Source organism: Cryptomeria japonica, chromosome 11, assembly GCF_030272615.1.
Source record: "Cryptomeria japonica chromosome 11, Sugi_1.0, whole genome shotgun sequence".
Lineage (NCBI taxonomy): Eukaryota > Viridiplantae > Streptophyta > Pinopsida > Cupressales > Cupressaceae > Cryptomeria > Cryptomeria japonica.
Window position 1 is genome coordinate 704,958,571 of NC_081415.1, and position 12,193 is coordinate 704,970,763.

Genomic DNA, 12,193 nt, shown 5'->3' on the forward strand with positions numbered 1-12,193 from the left:
CCTAAGTATGACCTTGTAGAACAATTAGGGAAGACACCTATGCTCATCTCCATTCTTGAGCTCCTACACATATCCCCTGCACATAAATCCATTCTTGACAAAATCTTGAGAGAAACTGCTATTCCTATTGATCTAAACGTGGACCAGTTTCAAGCCATGGTCAGATACCTTTCCATTCCACACTCCCTTACATTCACAAAAGCTGATGACACCTCCGTAAGTCAGCCACATAATGTACCTTTACACATTGAAGCCTTCATACACAAACATAGAATCAAACAAGTCCTAATAGATGTTGGAGCAAGTCTAAACATTTGTACATTGAGCACTATTAAATGATTGGGATATTCAGATAAAGCTATGAATTCTACAAATAAAATTACCATCAAAGCATATGATGATGAAGAATGTTCATCCAAGGGAATAGTCAACTTGCCTCTCAGAGTTGGGCCAATTACAAAAGATGTGGTTTGTCAAGTCCTAGACCTGGATCTCACATACAACATATTGCTAGGATGTCCATGGATTCATGAGATGAACGCAGTACCATCTACATATCATCGATGTATCAAGTTCCCACATAATGGATTTGAAGTGACCGTCAAAGCTGATCCTAACCCATTCATATATTGCAACAATTTGCAACCTAGATCAGAAATAACAATCCCAGTCAATTGACAAGCTATTCCATCTTCAGCATAGGTGGATCCAGAATCATTGAAAGCTTCTACATCAAAACAAGAAGAGATCAAAGAAAAGTTCAAGGTTAAAGACTTAGGATGTGGTGAGTATATTTTTCATGTTGATCAACTCCCACTATCTCCTAAGGTTTTCAGCCAACAGGAACAATCTATAAACAATTTGCAGGGAATTGGGTGTGAACCACCTAGTGTTGTGGCTACTAAGCCTGAATGCAAATCTCCTCTAGTGGTGCAAGCAACTCTTGATATCAATAGTCCTAAGAGTGGTTCCAACGAAGAATCTATTGAGTGTATCGCCAGACCTCTTGAGAACTCACATAGCCTTACCATTTCATCGACTCCTTCCATTTCCACTCCACTTCTAGACTTGGATCAACAAGAATTACAAAAGCCCTCACTAATCGGGGATCACAAATCAAGCTTTGAAAAGAAAAATCTAAAAGTGAAAAATAAAGAAAAGTCCTTTAGTCCAAATCAAAATCAAAAGCTATTGGACTCTACAAAAATCAAAGTCAAGGATAAAAATCCTATGAAGCAAAAAGAGAAAGAGTTGATCTCCCCTAATATCAAAATAACTGGGGGAAAAAGTTCTACAATTTCAAGTAAAAAAGAACACTTGTTGATCCTAAGTCTCCATCATGCTATCCTACTTTCACTTCTTTTTACAGTCATAAGCCTTCATAACTCATCTAATAGTTCCACACATCCATCTCCTTTTGGCGATACATCATGGACCTTTAATGGAGCTTCCTCAAGGGACTTTGTTATCAGGGATGCCCAAACTTCTTTAGGTGACACGTATATGGGCCTAGGTAGTCCACACATTAGTAATTCTATCTCAGTTCCTTTATCAAGGAAGACAGTTACTCGAGCTACACATCATTCAGTCAAAGAACAATACAACTACAATCACAAGGTAAAGCCTCACACATTTGAGGTAGGTGATTTGGTTCTCAGAGAAAACCCCAAAAATCAACAAGATAGAGAGAAGAAGGGCAAGTTCAAACCAAATTGGCTTGGTCCTTACATTATTATAGCAGCATATGGATTTGGGGTATATCAACTCTCAACTATAGAAGGTGAACCTTTGGAGGATCCTATCAATAGCATGCACCTTCGTAGGTTCTACACATAGCTCTTTGGAATATCCTAATTCAAAAATACAAAAAAATCAAAAATTTCAAAAATACAAAAAAATCAAAAATTTCAAAAATACAAAAAAAATCAAAAAATTCAAAAATACAAAAAAAATTATAAAACAAAAAAAATCGTTACTTGGTGAAAACCTGGCAAACAGACGCCTTGTGACACAAAAAACATTGAAAAATCAAAAAAAGTAAAGAGAAATAATTTCGTCCAACGGTGAAAACCACTTCGGTGGCGCCCTGGGCAAGTACCATGGTGAAAACTGGGTCACCAGTGCCATGTGTAGAGACATTGCTCCTCCCTCCTTCAAGATTCTCTTTCATCACTTCACTTTGCACACACTCACATCCTATTCATCCATAATAAACTATACACATTCCCATCATGGCTTGTTATTTATCTACCTAGGATTGGTTACCCAACCATAATAAACATTCCTTTTCACCTCCCTTTCCATCCATAATAAATCAGATCCTATCTATGGCTAAGGCAAATCCTATGTCTAGTGATGGGTGTGGAACTAAGAACATCACATGTTTCAAGGAGTATAGTTTCTTCCAGCTTCTTTCAGTCTATCCGTGCACAATTCACAATAAAGTAGCATTTGCATCACAGATCCGCAATAAAGTTTCATCTTTTCCACAATAAAGTATCAGTTTCATGGATTCAGTCAGTTTCAGATGAGACACAGCAGCAACAATGGGCTTCAACAAATTAAATCTTTCAATAGACTTAGACAACATATGGTTTCGTGCTATCTATCCTTTTTGTGAAAGTAAACATTATGACCACAATCAAATAAGACTTATACAAGTGACAAGAGACACTAAACTTGAGGACTACAGTGGATGTTGGTGTTGAGTCTTGGTTTTCTTTTGATTTTATCTTTTGGTGACATGTCTTTTAGCTTTTTCAGGATGTCTCTGACTATAGATTCTATCTCGAGGATGTCTTTGACTAGAAAGGCGAGGATGGGGAATCGTCACCTATTTGTATTTGTTAACTGTGGATTGTCTCTTAGTAATGCTATGACTTGTCCAAGGATATGAGGACATTATGAGTCTAGTGTGAACTGGAGCATTCCTTGTTTGTGACTGTCTTATCTCCATGCAAACAGGTACAAGGACTTTCTGGGTCAAACATATGCCTCGATTGTCATAACCTACTTGCCATAATAAAGCTCAATGATGGTAACGCACAAGAAGCTCTTTCACTTTCATATCTTTTGTCTTCCATCCCCTTTTCTTGATTGACTTCCATCTTCCTTCTCGAGTCCATGTAGCCTGCTATCACATGACTGAGTATAATCACGCACCAAAAACATTTGCATTTCATGTAGTTGCACCTGCATTACCACATATAAGCATTTCATACATACATATAGATATCACAACTGCATCACATCCTACACACAACACCTATTAGCACAATTTACATTTTCATTATCATATTCATCTGCATTACATACATTCAGATTTGCATCATACATACACATATAAAACATAAAAGAACAAAAAAAAAAAAATATTGCATTGCATCATATACATATTTGCATCCATATCATAACCATCACATAGAAACATACATCATGAAACATCTCATCACATAGAAGCATACATCATGAAACATCTCATCACATAGGTACATATGCATATAGCTACCACAAAGATGAATCATCTCATATATACATAATCATAAGTGTCATGATACAATGATGTCAAAATCATATGGCTACAATCACCCGAAGGTGTCTACATCATCATACAAAATGGTACAAAACTGATAGAGAGGAACCTACTAATCACTCCTGCCAGCACTATTGGTAGTGCTAATCCTATCCATGTCATGGTATCCCATGCCACATGTCCCACCCTCATCTCCAGTCTTGGATCCTAGAACACTCATCTACGGGCATCCTTGTCTCTGTCTTGATCATACATAATCAACTCCCCATCGATCGGTATCCGTAGAATCCTGTACACATCCTCCAAGGTGACTGTCATCTCCCCCATCAGCAAATGAAAAGTGCAAGTCTCAAAGTGCCACCTCTCTGCCAGTGCAGTCAGCAATCCCATGTTCACCCGAAACTTAGGAACATACAGAATATGTCTCAATCCCATAGCCTCAATCACAGCTTGGTCCTTGGCTGTCAACTTAGGTCGCAACCTCTGAGTCAATGGGAATCTCTCCCATGACTCTAGCATAGGCAAATACTCCTACAGTCACACAAATCAATCATCTTAGTCCTAGTGACACTCACTATTCATCACAAAGTGCTGCTTCTATCCTAGTGGTAGTCACTGTTCATCACAAAGTACTATATCTTGGTACTCACTGTTCATCACAAAGTGCCTTGATCTATCTTATCCTAAGGCCTATGCTTGAGTGAATCCTCTTGAGTAGTTTCCTAATTGGCAATGTATGTTCTATCACAGAATTGTCAATCCTAGCCCTATTTGTTATCCTAGTCTTCCTTAGAGGACCTGCTTGAGTGTATCCTCTCACCAGCTTATCCAATCAACAACGTATGTTCATCACAGAACTGTCGATTTGACCTAGAAGACACAAATTCACATTTCTGGACACAAGTGCATTTTCCTGACATAAACACGCATTTATTACATTACCTAGCATGCATTAATGACAACAATAAATGCATCAAAGTACAAGGAGGTTTTGTGATACTTACTAGCTCTCCTGCCTTGGCTGGCCTTTGGAATCGATGAACGCGGTTGAATCTATGAACCAAAGCCATCGCTGTTGACTGTTGCTGCTCTTTTTCTACACTCTGATCTCTTGGATGTGTGGATGACAATGAGGATGTTTTCCCCTCATGGTCTATCTTATAGACTACCCTAGCCCTAGTCTCCTGTGTCAGTCTTCGTTATCCCGTGACTTTGTCATTTTATCTGGTCAATCCATTCTAGCATTTCTTTCTTATCGAGAGATTGTCTGTGGTTTTTTCACACATTTTCATCCAATCTCTTGAGGGGGCATATCATTCCCATCTTGGGGCAACTCTGTATTAGTTCATATTATCTTCTTTGAAACAACGCGACAAGCCGCATTGTCTCAAAGAGGGGCAAAATGTAGACACCCAAAATTGTCTAGTCTAATTAAATAAATATTTTATTTATTTAATTATCTAAGCTTAATTCTTCTATTAATTAAATAAATCTTTATTTATTTAATTAATTCATTTATCCTCTTCTAGCCTTATTTCTCATTTAAATAAATACATTTATTTATTTAAATTATCCTTTTCCTAAATTAAATAAATATCTTATTTATTTAATTGATCCCACTCCTTCTATTAATTAAATAAATCTTTATTTATTTAATTAAGTCATTAACCTTTTCTACCCATGACACATGTCATTCATCTCTTAATTCATACACTACCTACCCCTTTCATTATTTTATTATTTCTTTTACCTACCCTCTAATCATAGCCGACCTCCTTTTACACCTCTCAATCTTATCCCTCCATTTCATATAGTGTCTTCTATATAAGGAGATGCTTCCTTCATTATCAAACCCTAATGACCTAACTACTTGGCATAGGCAATCCTACTTGCAACCACATTCCGATCTTTGTTGAGCTCTTGTGCACATAAAATCTGAGAGCAAATACATCAAAAAAGATCAATGGAGATCCAAACCCTATTGGACATGTGATGGTATAATCTTTGTGATTTCATTTGATTTGCATTGTCTTAGGTAATCTTCATGTGTTATGGTGGATTTTTGTTGTTGTTAGGCTAGGGTTTTGTGGTTGAATTCATTTAGCCTTTCAATATCATTATTATTGTTATCCATTTTCACCATATAAACATAGCATAGCATGGTCCTTAAAAAATTCCAAAATACTCGATACCACCAAAAATCATGCCAAGATCAACTACAACACGCTACACCACCAGGAAAACCCATAACATGAAAATCATCACCAGTTCATAGAAACCACCAAAAACTTGCACACCGATCAATGTGGATCATCAAAATAAATAGGACACAACTAGGAAACACCAGCAAGCATGTTAGAATCATCAATAATAGCTACACCAATACCACTTATCAAATCTTCATCAGCCAACGTCTGAAAGCTCAAGAACATGACCAATCGACAACTATCACGAAGAAAGATAACTTGCAAAGAACCAAATCATGATCCATCTAAAATAAAGATACACAAGAACATCACAAGAAATATCCCAAAAGATCAACATAGTATCTAATCAGACTGAAATATATCGGAGGATATATCGAGCTCTACAAAACAAGTACCAACAATCAGCAAAATAAAACTGCAAAAATCGGATCATAAGATTTTCCCAAACACACCGGAGTAATACACAAGAATATGTTGACATAATTTACAACAATATATCCTAGCAGTAGCAATGACCAACAATATCCAACACATATCTCAGGGTAAAAACCTCTCTGAGGAACCTAAGGATGGAAGGTTCGACATTCTCCCTATGACATCATATGAAGAGAAATCATCAATGCTAGTTGAAGAGACTATCAAGACAAATATTGTCATAGAGGAGATTCCAGACAACATATTCTTATCACAATCTCTAACAGAAAAAGAAAGACCTATTGGCGATAACAATGAAGGAAAACTAAGAGGGGGGTGAATCATTTTTCACCATATCATACAAATTAAGCTCAATCTCCGATCTTAAACAACTGCAACAAGAATAACACCAATACACATAACACCAATATTTTGATGTAGAAAAACTAGTTAAGGGAAAAACCATGGTGGGAACCTACCTACAATAAGATGATACTCTCTAGTAGTATGTGTAAATATTATAATGGGTAATGCACATGCATTTAGGCACACTACCTAGAGCTCACTACTCAAAATAAGATGACCTAGAAGGCTCCAACCCTTAGGGAAGGTTCACTACCTTACAACAATATTCAGACTACAAACCAAAATACATGAACTGCAAAGATAGCATCTGCTAATGCGTGATGATAGTTCTGGTTAAGCTCATTTGTCTACCCTACAACAATCTTTGCTCAATACATCACACCGAAGGATAAATTTTCTTATGCACACATATACCACTCTCTGATAATGTAGACACTACATCAACAACCAAATTACTTGAATTTAACACCTATATATACAATTCATCTACCTTGGCTATAAGGTCAACCAAACCCTCAACCCTTAATTATAAAATTACATCACATAATACATAAATAAGCCACTAGACCAATACAATTCCATAGAAGACATAGCATGGGCCTAAACCAAATCCTCGAACATGCATCACCAACAAAAATCTCACCAAGATTAACCGTAACATGTTACACCACCAAAAATACCTCATAACATGAAGAATATCACTGGACCCATAAGATCTTCAATAACTCACCTAAGGATCAATGCGGACCACCAAAACAAATAGGACACAATTAAGAAACACCAACAAGAATGTTATAACCATCCACAATAGCTACACCAACACCACTTAATCAAATCTTCATCGATCAACACACTAACACTCAAGAACACTCACCAACAACAAATCACATAAGAAAGATAACTTGTAGACCACTAAATCATGAACCATTTGAAATGAACATACACAAGAACATCCAAAACCTTCTCCCAAAAGGATATAGTCATATCAGAGAACAATAGGTCAAATACCAAACTCTGCCAACCACTAAACATAAAGACTAATCTACAAACCGGATCAAATGATATGATCAAGTAAACTTTTGGATCACTAAAACCAATAAGGAGCTAAGTATTTTAGCATCTCAAACACATAAACTAACTAGATCAATTCACTGCAAACACTAGATCACTAAACATCTCTTTACAACACCGAAACACAAGAATATGTTGACATCAATGATAACAACATATCCTAGTAGAAACAATATCCAACAATCTCCCCCTTTGGCATTAATGGAAACATATGGATGTGAAAAAAAATCAACACAAAGGAATAAAATATCACTAGCAATCTGCAACAAACTCCCCCTAAGATCATGCACACAAAGCTCCAAAGATAAAGCAATTTTTCACATGCATCTCTCTACCTTTGATAGCAATGCCAAAGACAATACAAATCATGCTACTCTCCCCAAAAATTATCCTCGAAGATGAACAATCTCTCCCCCTTAGGATAAACTCACAAATCTGACCATCTGAACTACTAAATACTCCAACTGAGTAGCAGCACCAACTCATCAACCCAGATAAAAGGATAAGACTTTGAAGTCCACTGGATTGATGCAACTCCATGCATCTTGTTTTCATCAGAAGGGGCAAAGATCCCTAACTTGTCTCTTGAATAGACAAATATATCTGTAGGCAAAGTTTTAGTGAAAATATTTGCAATCTAATTGTTTGTAAATACATATTCCAATCTAACTTCTTCATCACTGTCTTTCTCCCTCAAGAAATGATAGTTTATTGACACATGCTTTGTTTTAAAATCTAGTACCAGATTCTTTGAAATATTGATAACACTTGAATTGTCACAATAAATAATAGTAGGCTCATCATACAAAACTCTAATGTCCTTCAACATCTTCTTCATTCAAACTACCTGAGTACAGTTGCTAGTAACAACAATTTATTCTGCAAAAAAATAAAGCTCCACTGGTATTGATTTTCCAGTCATCAACATCACCTACCAATCAGCATCAGTATAGGCACATAATAGGAAATCATCATTCTTCTGATACCATAAACCATAATAAACAATCCCCTTCAACTATCTGAAAAATCCTTTTGAAGCAGTAACATGAGTCTCTTTAGGATCAAATAGAAATCTAGCACAAAGACAAACAACATGCATAACATTCGGTCTAGTCTGAGTTAGGTACTGTAGACATCTAAAAATGGTCAACACTTGCGGAGTCATACTTTAACATTTGTGCATTGCCTTATTTTAGGGTTTTTTGTGTCGCATTAACATTTCTTCTATGTTGCACACTTGGTCTTTATCATTTGCGAGCATCAAGTCCTCCTTCTGCATTCTTCATTTGTCTCACTTTCGAATTTGGTCTTGTTGATAGCAATCTTCAGTCATGATTTTGGTCAATCTTATCCTGTCGCATCAATGTGCATGCTCATTTAGCATATTTTGACATCATCAATTCGATTTCATTTTGGACATCGTCAATCCTAATCGATGATAGAATTAGGGTTTTGTCCTCTGGTCAATCTTGTCATTTTGCGATCAATTTGTCATCAATCTTGTCATTTTGTGATCGATTTTTCATTGATCGTTATCATCAATCTTGTCATTTTGTGATCGATTTGTCATTGATCATTGTCATTTTCAATCTTGTCATTTTGTGATCGATTTGTCATCGATTGTTGTCATTTTCAATCTTGTCATTTTGCGATCGATTTGTCATCGATCGTCGTCCTTCTCAATCATGTCAATTTGGATCAATTAGTTATTGTTCCTCGTCAATTGGCACATTTATCAATCAAATCATTTATCAGCATTTGTCCTTTGTTAATCAGAATCATGATCAAATCGACATCAATTGTCTTTTGTCAAGACCTAATTGTCGTCCTTGCATTTCTAATTCATCTTCTAGGGTTTTATTCATTTAATCTTGTTTGTCATTTTCCCTCTAGGATTAATAATTTATTTATTTATCCTAAGTCTTCTTGTCACAATTAAATATTTATTTGATTGGCTAATTAATTCCTCCTCTTTTTGTAAATTAATTAATGAATGAAAAATTATTAATTAATTTACCTAATTTTCATCAATTTCCTAATTTCAAGTCATCATTTCTAACCTAATTTTCTAATTTCTTCTAATTTCTATTTCTATTTTCAAATTCTTGTCATAACTTCTTGCATAGCAATTTGTCATAAATTGTCATAAATTATCATAACTCCTTGCATAGTAATTTTTCATACACTTGTCATAATTTTGCTATTCTTGATTTGAATTTCCATTCAAATCAATTTCATGCTAATCTTGTCTTTTCTCCAATTTATCTATAAATTGGATGAATTTCTTCAATCAGGATCCTCAATCGATCAATCAATCACGCTTCTAGTATTCTTACGTTGCCATCTTGTCAATCTTACTTTCATATTATGCTTATGCACTTGTATGTGAGATCCACAAAACAAAGAAATTTGAAGGAGAAATAAGGACAATGAAGAATCATGGAGGAGACATTCACATTTGTGATGGTTTGCGTTTGAATCGAATGTTTTATTTTCATATCTCTATTGAATGTTTGTAGGTTTCCTTATCATTGCAATTGAGTTTTCGTGATTGAGCTAGTTTAATGTTTATATCTACTTGCTTTGATGATTTCCAGATTCCTATCTACATTAATTGGTGAACCTGACATGAAACTAACCATTTAACCATGTTTTGAGTGCCTTTTGAGCTGATTAGCAGGTGAAAAACCCAAGAAACAGGGCATTTTAGGGCTTTCTGGGCACTTATGTGCCTATGTCAAAGGGATCTGCACCTGTGTCAATGCAAGACATTCTACGCCTATGTAAGGCCAGAAACAGAGGTGAAAATCAGTGTTTTTACTTGCAAATTACTTTGTTTTGCATTCTGTTCTTGTATTCTGGTTTTCTTTGGTACTAATTCTCTGTGCAGCATCTTGGCATTATGCATGGCGATGACAAAAATAAAACTACTAACAAATCTTATCTAGGTTCGCTAGTCAAAGACCAAACAAATCAAACTTCTAACTTAGTGATTTTGTAGGTTGCCTTATATTCCAACCAAACTTTGTGTTTGTGATTCATAATTAGGCACCTAGTATGTTTGCTAAGTAGGATGGAATGAATATGTGTTCGCTTTGCTTGTCAAGTTTGACATTGGAGTAGGAGAGTATGCTCTCATCCTTCTTAGGGTGATCAGAAATCCAGATCTTCGATACCATTCTCATGTTTTGGATTGTTTGTTACCTTTAGAGGGCCAGCCTTCCCGACCATTTTCTTTCTTTTTCAAGCAAGTGACAATCATGAGAAGGGAACGACCCAAAGTGAGTACAGCTAGAATACCTTGGCATTCTAACTCACTATAAATAAATACCTGATGGGTGAAAGATTTGAAGGAAGGGTTACGTGGGAATTGTAGTTACGTGGGAAGTGATGACCCTTGGACTCTTTCTCATATCAGCATCTAAGTAGGGCCTCACGGTCTAAATCGTGCTTGCGTGACTACATTTGTTTGGTATCTTAGTGGGCTTATGTCTCAATCACACTTGCATGACACCAAGGAGTAACGCTTAACAAAAATCCTTATTAAACACCTTGTATTTAGAGGCCAAAAATCCTTCTAGTTTCTTGAGAAGGAGGAGTTCGGATACTTGGAAGAGATACTAAGTTCACCATGGGGAGATTTCCATGGGGACTGATGCTGGGCTGCCCTGAGAAGTGAGTGTCATGGAGGAGAGCCCATGGGGTAAGCATCTATGTATTCTCCTTGAATCTCATAATGAGTCTACCTCTCAAGTACCTACTATCCTTACCTACCATAAGAAATGTGTGAATAAGCATGATTGTCTTGAGTCTAAGTTAAAATATCTTGCCTTCTTTACTTGTCAAAAGTTGAGTTGTGTCTCATTTCAAAAACAAGACAAATTTGATTCAAAACAAGGTTAAACACGAGTATTTCATTCAACAAAGTTCAAAACACCTTCAAACATGGTTGTCAAACATTTTTCAAAATCTTGTCTCAACATTCATGTCACTTAGATTTAGGTTCATCCTAGGTTTGCATTTTGCAAATTCATTGTCAACTAGCAAGGTTAGGTTTCACCTAGGTCATACTCCTTTGCATATCAATAAGGGTCATCCATTTGCATGTGTCTTCTTGCATTAGAGTAATACCATTTCATAATTCAACCTTAGGTTTTGTCTTAGGTTGACATTGTCATACATTTGCATTTGCATCCTTGTCCTCATAACATTAGGTCACATTTGCATACCCTAGGTCTCTTCATTAAGCTTAGGTCATTATCATATCATATTAGGGTCATTTGCATAGTAATTGTCCCTTTGCATATTATCATGCCCAAAATTTAGGGCAAAAACAGAATGATTTTTTTCTTTTTTTTAAATGCTAATTAATTAACAAAGTTTGCTAACATGACATGCACCAATGTATTTGCCATATCTATATTTGAGCTAATTCTGATACAAACCAAGTATCGAAATTAATTAAATTTTATTTGCGGAAAACTAAATGATTTAATTTTATTTTCACAAGATACCTAGTCAATAGATTAATTAAATCAAATTCATTAAAAATAGAAAATGAAGACAAATTTAATCTCACATAAGACTATATAGTCTAAAAATC